This window comes from Theropithecus gelada, chromosome 3 (genome assembly GCF_003255815.1).
Source record: "Theropithecus gelada isolate Dixy chromosome 3, Tgel_1.0, whole genome shotgun sequence".
In the NCBI taxonomy this organism is placed as follows: domain Eukaryota; kingdom Metazoa; phylum Chordata; class Mammalia; order Primates; family Cercopithecidae; genus Theropithecus; species Theropithecus gelada.
In genome coordinates, this window is record NC_037670.1 from 21,080,235 (window position 1) to 21,092,493 (window position 12,259).

Below are 12,259 nucleotides of genomic sequence, written 5' to 3' on the forward strand. Positions count from 1 at the left end.
ATTATTATTTTTTAACTATTGACCTCCTGCTCCCGCCTGCTGGGATGGGGCTGCTGTTAACCGTGTTCTTGCAAGTTTTTCCTGCCAGAGAAAAAGCACACAGCAGACTCTTGTTTTCTTTTGCAACAATGTTCCGCATAGCTCTTGACTTTTATGTTTTTGTGGCCAAATGAGGAAAGGAGCCCTTGCCACTGCCTTGTCCTGGCTGTGGCTCGCGCTGTCCTTTGAGGTGGAGTGAGCCCACCGGTTGGGTAGACGGGTCCCCTCCCCTCCCCTCCCCTTTCACAGGGCTGTGAGTGTGGGAGGAGGAGCCCGGTCGCTCTTGCCAGCCTGGATCCTGTGCACACCACAAGGAGGAAGTCCTGTTGGGATCTGCCCGGGCTCCTGGGAAGGGTCAATAAGGAGTAGAACACCCTCGGGTGCTTGGATTCTGTACATGGCCTTTTCCATTCTTGGTCGAGCATCTTGGCCAAACATGACACATTTTTAGGGCACTGTTTTTGCAAAGGCATCCAGCCAGCTTAATCTCTTGTAAAATGTCCAGGGTGAGACACTGCTTATCATGCGTTAAATGAAAATGATAAGACAGCAAGGCCTCTTTTTGTTAATACTGTTCTGTGAGTTCAGCTCTAGAACTGCCGTGTAGGGCGCCGGGTTCACAATGGTGTTCTTCTTCTCTGGTATCTAAGCCACACACCCCCGTGGTCTCCAAATTTGCACTGAATTCCGTGTCAGCACCGCCTCGGTTCCCTCAGCTGGGCATAATTCTTGAGAAGGAAAAAAAAACTGTAACAGAACTTGAGGACCTGTGACAAATAAGAGATAGTAAAGAAATAGGAAGTTCTCATTCCAGGGCATTGCCCCTCCCTTTCAAAGCTCACACCGTGGTGTCAGGTTGCATCTTCCTCATCTTTCTACTCAGCCTTGACAAGGGACATGTGGTTGGCATTTGAGCCAAGACAGGGACAAGGCCGCCGGAACCCAGCCTGTCTGTTATATAATGCCATCTCTGATCAGTGGGATAAGGCTGGGGACTGGCTGGCCTGAACTCCCCACCTCCTCTCCGTCGACAAACGCCTGACTGGTGTTCCATCTGGAGTCTCCCTGTGGGTCGCTCTCCCAGTGGAACCGGCTGCCCTGGCTACTGGATGCCCTTTTCTTGGACTTCCTCTTGCCACCCCTGAAGGCCTCTGTGTGTCCAAGTCATCACCTTTGCAAATATCTGGTTCATCTGCTAGACCCTCTCTGCATAGTCTACACAGAGTGAGGTCTTCCAGAGCTTGAAGCAACTTGAGTCATCCCGCAGGACCAACGATGGAGAAGTGCGGAGTCCACACCCGGCCCAGCCGCGGCTGCAGTGAGGAGCGGTCTCAACTATGTTTACTCACAACACTTTGGACACCAAATGTGTGCGAGTTTTTCTCACACCAACTCTCAGTTCTTCAGCTCTGATGCCAACCGGGTATCCTACACTTCAACTCCATTCTGACATTACTGAGACTTAACACAGATCCCACAGGCCCAGGGCCGGGTCCCACAAGACTGCCCCCACTTCAGACACCAGGCATAAGCTCTAGGTTGCCCCCGTTCTTCTGACTGTAGATCGGAGATTTCCCCAACCTACCCCCTGAGGTTCACATGTCTTACTAGAGCGGCTCACAGCACGTAACTCAGGAAAACAGTTTTCTTACTATTACTAGTTTATTAGGAAGGATATGACTCAGGATTGGCCACGTCGAAGGGATGCTTAGGTGGGTGGAGAGGGAGGGCAGGGACTCCAGCAGCTTCATGCCCTGCCTGGGCGAACCACCTGTGCGGTACCTTGATGTGTTCACCACCTTGGAAGCTCCCCGAACCTGTCCTTTCAGGGTTTTTATGGAGGCTTCATTCCCTAGGTGTGATTGATTACATCATCGGCCATAGGTGATTGAATGCAGCCTCTGGCCCCTCTGCCCTCCCTGGAGGTGCGGTGGTGGGGTGCTGGAGATGGGGTGCTGGAGGTGGGGAGGTGGAATGCTGGAGGTGGGGTGGTGGGGTGCTGGAGATGGGGTGCTGGAGGTGGGGTGGTGCGGTGCTGGAGATGGGGTGCTGGAGGTGGGGTGGTGGGGTACTGGAGGTGGGGTGGTGGAATGCTGGAGATGGGGTGGTGGGATGCCGGAGATGAGGTGGTGGGATGCTGGAGGTGGGGCTCAAAGTTTCTCAAGTGACCAGCCCCCATCCTGATGCTATCTGGGGTCCCCCCAACAGCCCTCTTGTTAGCATATAAAAGACACTTGGCCAGGCGTGGTGGCTCACACCTGTAATCCCAGCACTTTGGGAGACTGAGGCAGGTGGATCACGAGGTCAGGTGATCAAGACCATCCTGGCCAACATGGTGAAACCCCATCTCTACTAAAATACAAAAAATTAGCTGGGTGTGGTGACACGCACCTGCTGTAGTCCCAGCTACTTGGGAGGCTGAGGCAGGGGAATTGCTTGAATCTGGGAAGCAGAGATTGCAGTGAGCCGAGATTGCGCCACTGCACTCCAGCCTGGCGAGCGAGCAAGCAAGACTCCATCTCAAAAAAAAAAAAAAAAAAAAAAAGGGCACTTTTCTCAAAAGACTCTCTCATCTCTTGGGAGATTCCAAGGGTTTTAAGAGCTTTGTGCCAGGCATCAGGAACAAAGACCAAACACATATTTATCACAGGCGGCAAGCCCTGCAGGGCTGTGGCATTTTCCTGAGGGAATTCTCCTGGGTGCCTGCCTTGCAGGGTATCTGCTCAGACCAGGTGTGGAAGCACGCTCCTGCCCGCAGCCCCTGTGAGCGGGCTCCAGCGAGGGCTGGCTTGGAGGCAGCAAAGCATGGCCTTGAGACTTTTCTCCGGGGGCTCTCTGTGCATTCTCTTCTAGTCCCAACATGCACCGAGCGCATTTATTTCTCCTAGACTTTAATTACATTCTTACACAACAGCAGCAAGTTTCTACCTATGTTGTCTTTCCTCATGTCGTGGGAGAGATTTGCTCTAGAATGTGTGACCTAGGAGAAGGAAATTCTTATATCCATATCTCAAGCCACCTGAGAGCCAGCCCTTCCCCCGCAGGGGCAGCCACAGCCCTTCCCTGGCACATGAGGGTTCAGAAGCTTTTCTTTTTTCTTTTTTTTTTGAGACGGAGCCTTGCTCCGTCCCCCAGGCTGGAGTGCAGTAGCGTGATCTCGGCTCACTGCAAGCTCCGCCTCCCGGGTTCACCTGCTTCAGCCTCCCCAGTAGCTGGGACTACAGGCACCCGCCACCTCGCCTGGCTAGTTTTTTTTCGTATTTTTTAGTAGAGACGGGGTTTCACCGTGTTAGCCAGGATGGTCTCGATCTCCTGACCTTGTGATCCACCCGTCTCGGCCTCCCAAAGTGCTGGGATTACAGGCTTGAGCGACCGTGCCCGGCCAGGAGCTTTTCATGCTCCCTTCCCTGGGGGTCCAAGGTCCACACATCGGTAAAAACATGAATGTGAGTCAGCGCTTAGGAATTGTGCTGTGACAGGTCGCTCACTGAAAAAGAGTTGCATTTCTTTTAGGAAGTGTTGTAACGGAATACCCCCGTTTTGTTTTTTTTGACAGAGTCTTGCTCTGTCGCCCATGCTGGAGTGCAATGGCACATTCTTGGCTCACTGCAACCTCCGCCTCCTGGGTTCAAGTGATTCTCCTGCCTCAGCCTCCTGAGTAGCTGGGAGTATAGGCCCACGCCACCACGCCCAGCTAATTTTTTGTATTTTTAGTAGAAATGGAGTTTCACCGTGTTAGCCAGGATGGTCTCGATCTCCTGACCTCATGATCTGCCCACCTCGGCCTCCCAAAGTGCTAGGATTACAGGTGTGAGCCACTGTGCCCAGCCCTGAATACCCCCATTTTCTAAGAAAAAGAGAATGAGTTATTGTTGTTTATTATTATTTTTTCTCTTTTCTTTTCTCCACTTCCCCCTGCTCCCCACTTTTTAGCCCTTTAGAAATGCAATTATAGCCTCTTACCTCCCTTTCACCAGACACTGCCTACCGGGAAAGCTCGTCTAACCATGTGCTCAGGAGGTCTGAAAGAAACCCTCACCCACCGGGAGGTTTCCTGGAGAGATAACAGTCGATTTACAACCCTAAGTGTGCCCATGACCAAACTCTCCCACCGGAAGAGTTTCAGCTGTAACAACGTAGTCCTGGCCACTAAGGCACCAGCGGTCACCAGCTTGGACACTCAGTAGATAAGGTGCCAAAGCAAGTTATGTGAACCCTCACCTGCTCGCTTCTTCCCTTTCATGACATTCATGCCAAGCCCCTTTTTGAAAGTGCCTGCTTTCTGCCCCAAAATATGAGTGGTACCCTTAAGGCAGAAGCCTGTTCTTCCGCTAAGCTAAGCTTTGGAATGCAGAGTCACTGTCTTTATACCAGACCTGCTCTTGTTCATCGTACTCTGCTAGCAGCCACTGCCTGCGTTTTTGTTACAGTATGGTGAGTGTAGCTTTCAACTTAACATTCATTTGGAAAACTTGCTGATGAAGGCAAGAGCTGATCACTTTGTGATCTTTGGAGACTTGAGTGATGTCGCCTGGCACAGTGTGGAGCCAGGAGTCCTGGACATGCTTTAGTTGTGTGTTTTCAGTTTCATTTCTAAATAAATGGAGGCTCCCCATGGTATAACGATTGGCTGGAACTGAAAGTTTTAAATAAAAGTTACAACCCACCTAGCCTGGGGAAAGGCCCATGTCAGAAGCCAGGGAGACCCCGATTGGATCTGGGCTTGTTTGGGGCACTTCCTTCTCTCTCTGAGCCACAGGTTCTGTGTCCGTGCTGTAGAAGCCCCTCCCTAGCAGGGCTGTAGGAAGCAGGGCAGGCCTGTGCCCGTGCAGTACCCTGCCTGGCACCTGCCATGTTGTGGCATGTGATGGTATCAGGTGTGACCAGGCCCTGGGTATAGAGCTTGTATCCATTCTCATGAGAGCTCACAACGAGCCTGTGTCAGAAGCATCATCCCACTGTACAGAAGGAGAAACTGAGGCAGAGAGGTGCAGTCACTTGGCCAAGGTATGGAGCTACTGCACAAAATAAACCATGCTGTTAGTATGATTTTTTTTTCATTTTTATTACTTTTTAATTTTTTAAATTTTTTGTAGAGGTGGGATCTCACTAGATTGCCCAGTCTCGTTTTGCACTCATGGACTCAAGTGATCCTCTCGCCTTGGCCTCCCAAAGCGCTGGGATTACAGGTGTGATATTATCACTTTTATTATTTCACGTAAGCTCCTGCCCCCACCACATCCTCACCATAAAAAAGACAACGAAGATAGGGAAAGGAGAACTGGTCAGCATTATCACCCTTTTCATCTGTAAAACCACAGCTACAGACAGAACTGGGCGATCGTGTGGAATTTCCCCCAGAACCTTATTCCATATCCTCTCTAGGGGAAACCCATAGCTTGCCCTGGGTGTGTGTGTTGTGTTGTGTGCACGTGTGTTCTACCTGATGCTGAAATATGCCTTGAGAGCTGCGGGGTTGGGGGGTGAGGGACGGTCCCCTGCCCTGTCCATAACTCAAGGGGCTGCTTGTTTGGTATGGGCACCATGATTTAAAATTGTCCACATTTGTCACTCTAGCTAGCTGTAAACAGGAAGCTCAGCTCAGTTGTCTTTTTTTTTTTGCTTTGCTTTGTATGATTTGAAATTCTGGGTATTCCATGAACCTGGAATTTATGCTAAAATGCTAACAGGTTGTGAAATTGTTTTGAATGAGGGTCTTTCCTAGGGCGGGTGGTGGAGGTTCCTCATTGGAGACCCCATCCTCTGAGATCCAGGGCAGATGCCGCCCCTGAATGGGACTCCCACAAGGCCACCTGTTCGTCTGGATGATGGTGTATGGAATTCTGGGCCGAGCCAGCCTGCAGGTGCAGCCTGACTCTGGCCTGGAGGATACAGAGCGAAAGACCTGTGGTGGCCCCGAGGTTTTGTCGGTTGGTGGGAATACAGAGCACGGGGCGTAGGAGGTTGGTGCGGTCGAGCGGCCTGGCCCTGTCAGGAAGCACTAGCTGCCAGCCTGGAGAAGACCCACTTCCCTTCTGCCCTTCATGTTAAAGGAACTGTCTTGTTTATGTCTTTTAGTGTACACTTGATGAAAGAGAACACATTCACAAACATCTTTCTACTGTAGAATGCCCACATTAAACCGTGTGATGTATTAACAACACTTCCTTGTAGTGCCGTATTACTGAAAGGCTTCCTTGTTTAAAGTATCTAACAAGAAAAGGGAGGGAGAGTGTTGCTGGGGGTGGGGTTGGAGTCAGGTTGGAGCAGGAGCCCCATGTGGTCGAGGCTCCCCCAGAAGAGGATAAACAGCAGCTCTTGAGGTTGGCCGCCATCTTGTTTCCAACCCTTTTCATCTCAGTTCCCTGCGAGAATTTCTTATAAAAATACATCTTGGGCCAGGCACGGTGGCTTACACCTGCAATCCCAGCAAATTGGGAGGCCAAGGTGGGTGGATCATGAGGTCTGGAGTTCGAGATCAGCCTGGCCAACATAGTGAAACTCAGTCACTACTAAAAATACAAAAATTAGGCCGGGCGCGGTGGCTCAAGCCTGTAATCCCAGCACTTTGGGAGGCCGAGACGGGTGGATCATGAGGTCAGGAGATCGAGACCATCCTGGCTTACACGGTGAAACCCCGTCTCTACTAAAAAATACAAAAAACTAGCCGGGCGTGTTGGCGGGTGCCTGTAGTCCCAGCTACTTGGGAGGCTGAGGCAGGAGAATGGCGTGAACCCGGGAGGCGGAGCTTGCAGTGAGCTGAGATCCGGCCATTGCACTCCAGCCTGGGCGGCAGAGCGAGACTCCGTCTCAAAAAAAAAAAAAAAAAAATACAAAAATTAGCCGGGTGTGGTGGTGCTCACCTGTAGTCCCAGCTGCTCGGGAGGCTGAGGCAGGAGAATCGCTTGAACCCAGGAGGCAGAGGTTGTGGTGAAATGAGATCCCGCCAGCACACTCCAGCCTGGGCAACAGAGTGAGATTCTGTCTCAAAATACATACATACATACATACATACATACATACATACATTTATTTTTAAGCCGGGTGCGGTGGTTCACACCTGTAATCCCAGCACTTTGGGAGTCTGAGGCAGGCTGAGGTCAGGAGTTTGAGATCAGCCTGGCCAACATGGTGAAACCCTGTCTCTACTAAAAATACAAAAATTTGCTGGGCGTGGTGCGGCACACTCGTATTCCGAGCTACTTGGGAGGCTGAGGCAGGAGAATCGCTTGAACCCGTGAGGTGGAGGTTGTGGTGAGCCGAGATGGCGCTACTGCACTTCAGCTTAGGGGACAGAGTGAGACTCCATCTCAAAAATATATAAATAAAAATACATCTTTAGCCGTTTATTTTGAATTAGTGGGCAAACAGGATTAAATGTTGTAGATATTGGGATAATCTTTAGCTCTAATGGAGTTTACTTTTTAAATTGAGTCCCAGTTCCAGAGTAGAAATAGTGTTTTTTATCCAGTGCATCCTGTCTTAAAGAATATTTACAGAGACGAGACTCGCTTGCGGTCTCACCTTGATTAGTGAAGGGTCTTTGCCTTCATTTTACTTGGGAGTTCTTTTCTTGGGTGTCTCAGAGTGTGACGACAGTGAAAAATATTCAAGTATATAAACCTTCTGGATACATGTTCTCAGCTGCATTGCTGGTTTCTTTGGAGACAAAAGTAATTACCTGATTTCCAGTTCTCTAGAGTGTTCTAAGAGAAGGAGCAGAGGAAGCTGTTCAAGAAGCTTAATTGAAAAGGAAAGTGAAAGGACACAGTGAGATCTGAAGACTCAGGAGCTCTCTTGTTGGTGAACAATTGCGAAATTTGGAGTAACTGTGCCTGGAATGTTTTGGCCCCAAGTCTAAACAAAGGAGTAGTTTCCAGATAAGCGCTATTTGCATAGGTATGTAACTACATGAGGTCAAGGTGTTGAGGCTGGAGAGAGCAGAGAAGGTGAGTGAAGGCCTCCCCGCTCAGCCTGCTCTTCAGCCTTCAGTCTTGCTTTCTCCTCCCTGTGGCGCTTCCAGCTGCTGCCCAGGGCTCCCCGACCCAACTCTCACCTGCCAACCATGAGTCCCCTCTCGGGCTTTCCACGTGGAGACCCTGACTTACCGCCAATAGCCCCCTTTCCGAAAAACACTGTCACTTATGCAGAGAGGAAGTTGTTTATTTGGAAAACAAAGTTCACCCTTCTGTTGCTTGATTTTGAAATGCTTTATGTAAATAATCTTTGCTTGTTTGGGGGAAAAAAATTCTCAAAAAAATGCAGATTGGGGGATGGTTGGTTGTTGTCAAGGGAGCTCCCTCCTGCGGATGCAGACCTGGGCTCTGTGGAGTTCTGCCCTGGGGCTGGGGGTTTACTCCTGTCCTCAGAGGAGTTCACTGTCACTGCCGCCCATGCTAGATAATTGTTCTATTTAACTTTTTAAAATCCTGTACTAACAGCAGACTGTTTCAGAGGGAAACACTTAGGGCCCAGTCTGTCAGTTCCATAGAACTGGGATTCCCCACAGAGCTCACTTGGAAAGTTAAGAAGAGGCTCTCACGACCATGGCTGATTGGGGGAGGGAGACTCTAGGGTCAAGATCAGAGTCTCTACCCACTCGTGGGTATTTAGGTAGATGTTAACCCTTGACATCTGGCCACTTAGGAAGGCTAACTAGTGAGGAGGAGCTGCTTACCTGTGTCAGGTGATCCTGCCTTCTGCTGTGATGCGAGGAACCCCTCTCGGTCCGTGGGGGCCTTGCCACTGTTGGCATGGGTTGGGAGAATTTAATCCCCATTGTGGATAACACCTTAATACGCTAAAAGAAGATTACTTGTTTTTAAAATCTCCTCTCCATTTTGTCCCTGTCCATTTGGCAAATGGGGCATTATTTGTTAGGGTGACAGAGGCAGGGGCTGGCCCTGGAAGAGGATTTGGTCCTAATGGTTGTCCCTCCAAGTGCAGCAGGAGCAGTATTTTGTTTGGCCATGTAAAAATTTGAGGCAGGTTCAGAATGTTTCTGCTGGAATGCAATGGCACAATCACGGCTCACTGCAGCCTCAAACCCTTGGGCTCAAGTGATCCTCTCACTTTACCCTTCTGAGTAGCTGGGACTACGTGTGCACACCACCATGCTTGGCTAATTTTTTTAAAGAGATGGGGTCTTGCTATGTTGCCCAGGCTAGTCTTGAACTCCTGGAGTCAAGCAGTCCTCCTGCCTTAGCCTCCCAAAGCACTGAGATTACAGGCGTGAGCCACCACACTCAGCTCAGATTGTTTCTTTAATGAACTTTCCTAGCCGAACTCTGAGGGGAGGCCAAGAAAGACTTGGTCTACACTCCAGGTTTTATTGAGAGGGTAGGGAAGCCCTACGGCTGGGGAAGACATGCCAGGGTGTCACTATGAAAAGGTGTCACACATTCTGTCCTAGAGTAGAATGTAGAGATTATACTACTTTAGTGATGGGGCTTGAGTGATTACTTATGAGCTTTGGAGTCCTGCATTCTAGAAGTTTTAAAGTTCTTTTATCTACTAATTTATTTGCTTGCTTTTAATCAAGTGCTTGGTTCTCTATGTATTAGGGAATGGGTGGTGGGAAACTTTCTGCAGAACTGGATACGAAGGGAAATGAAATTCATTCTTGCTTGGGTTGAGGCGCTAAGTCTGTTTTCTTGGTACAAAGTTGATTAGCTTAGTAGAGAAGACTCCAAAGGAATCATGCAGTGCTCAGAGTCAGTGTTGGGTTTTAAAATTTATTTTTATTTTTTATTTTTTACTTTAAGCAGTAAAAGGCGTGGGCTGTTGAGACCAAGGACAGGGAATTTTCTCAGTGTCGTGCCATTGGTGCGTGTAACTCATCTGGCCACAAAGCATGTTCCTCCAAAAAGGACTGTTTATAGATCATTTATTTTTAACATGAAGAGACGACATTTCTTATACAAACATTTTTTTGTTCTGGCCCTTTGTGAACTCTGGAGATGATGGAAATATGTAATTAACTCATGTGAATCAGTCTTCTGAACATGGTGTTATAAGAACCGGTAGAAAGAATCGTGTGACTTTCTGCCAATGTTGAGAGAAGCCGGGATTTTCTTTTTCTAGCTCTGTGGCATTGAGGGATTTGGTTGTGGACACTGGATGTTGACCCCTGCCAGGGCCTCAATGCTCAGGTTCCGTTTTTGTTCCAGAGTGGAGTGGACCAGTGGTGGGAAGAGCTGGATCCAGGACTTTGCTGCGGCCAGGATTCAGCAGATGAGAAAGTATGTCCTAGCCCTGAACTTGGGGGAATAGCAGGCCCCGACCGAGTAATTATTTTGATAATCTTTCCATTTGGTATTTTAGATTCTGATAAATCCACCAGAGAATTAAAGAATTTTCTCTTCCTGTCCAGTGACTCGCTGCAGTGGAGTCAGTGGTTCTTTTAGGAATGAGGAGGTCAGTCTGACTTACCCTCAGCTCCTGATAGCTTTGCTTTTTGGCCAAACACTGGCCACCTATGGAACCCCCTTGTACCTGCCCTATGGTCCAGCCCAGTGTGCCCCAGCCTCCCCTGCCCTCCCGGCCAGTGCACACCTGGCAACTGGCCTGGTAATTATCCCACATGTGTCTGCTTGGCCCTCTGCCCCCGGGAGGGGAGTGGGGAGGGGTCTGACCTCTCATTCTAGATCAGCTTCTGTAGAGGAATCTGTGGCAGAAACTGGATCTCCCGCTGTGCCATAGTAGCTGTGAAAATCACGCCTCTTAATACTGTATGATTTATGATTTATGTCAGGAAGCCACAGTTTGGTTTATTCCTGATGTTATTATCTTTCTCTGACAGGTTCTTGAATGAGCTCATTTTATAATTCTAGTTTTGGTATGACTGCATAATTTTATAATTGTTTGATACTTTGTATGTTTTTCCAATGACTCCTACCTTTTTGAAAACCATGATAGTGTCAAAATTATTTAGGTGAAAGCAACCCCTTGTGTTCTGGGTAATGTAAGAAGACTTTTTTTACTTTTAACATCTATAACTTGCTTTCTTTTTAAGACTCATTTTTAGCCAAAAAAGATGGCTAGTGGCTTTGACTGTGTATGAATGTGGAAACATTTGGGGAATTAAAAATCAGCTATTGTGGAGAAACAGAACAAGATGATATTTAAAGCAAAAGACTTTGTTGGCCGGGTATAGTGGCTCATGCCTGTAATCCCAGCACTTTGGAAGGCTGAGACGGGTGGATCACGAGGTCAGGAGATCGAGACCATCCTGGCTAACACAGTGAAACCCCGTCTCTACTAAAAATACAAAAAATTAGCCAGGAGTGGTGGCATGCGCCTGTAATCCCAGTTAATCGGGAGGCTGAGGCAGGAGAATCACTTGAACCTGGGAGGTTGCAGTGAGCTGAGATTGCGCCACTGCATTCCAGCCTGGGCGACAGAGTCAAACTCCGTCTCCAAAAAAAAAAGGAAAAAAACTGCATTATATGTGGAAAGCACATGATAACTAGATTTGGTCAAGACTTTGGATCCTAAGAAAGTCATCAGGAAGCAAATATTTGAAATATTGTTCTAGTTTTCAAACTACTACATTATAGAAAAGATGTTAATCTGAATATTTATCCAACTTTGAAACTCTAAATTTGTATCCTTGCTAACATATAAAGTCCAGACTATTTTGATATAAAGATGCCTAGGCCGGGCGTGGTGGCTCACACCTGTAATCCCAGCACTTTGGGAGGCTGAGGTGGGTAGGCTGAGGTCAGGAGTTCGAGACCGACCTAGTCAACATGGTGAAACTTTGTCTCTACTAAAAATACAAAAATTAGCTGGCCATGGTGGTATGCACCTGTAATCCCAGCTACTTGGGAGGCTGAGGTGGAAGAATCGCTTGAACCAGGGAGGCGGAGGTTGCAGTGAGCCGAGATTGCTCTGCTGCACTTCAGCCTGGGTGACAGAGTAAGACTCTGTCTCAAAACAAAAAAAGATGCCTGTGGCATCTGAGAACAGTGGCTCATACCTGTAATCCCAGCACTTTGGGAGGCCAAGGTGGGAAGATTGCTTGAGCCCAGGAGTTCGAAACCAGCCTAGGTAGACCCCATCTTTACAAAAAAAAAAATACAAAAAGTAGGTGGGTATGGGGGCACACCCCTGTAGTTCCATGTACTCAGGAGGCTGAGGTGAGAAGATCGCCTGAGCTGGGGAGGTATGAGCCGAGATCACACCACTGCACTCCAGCCTGGGCGACATAGCGAGACCT

At 48.7% G+C, this 12,259-nt stretch overlaps 1 protein-coding gene across 1 annotated transcript in view; it reads left to right on the plus strand.

The window, feature by feature from the left end:
- The window catches only part of C2CD2 (C2 calcium dependent domain containing 2), a 70,742-nt gene that overhangs the window by 20,542 nt on the left and 37,941 nt on the right, over nucleotides 1-12,259 (plus strand). The gene's annotated exons all lie outside the window — the stretch shown is intronic.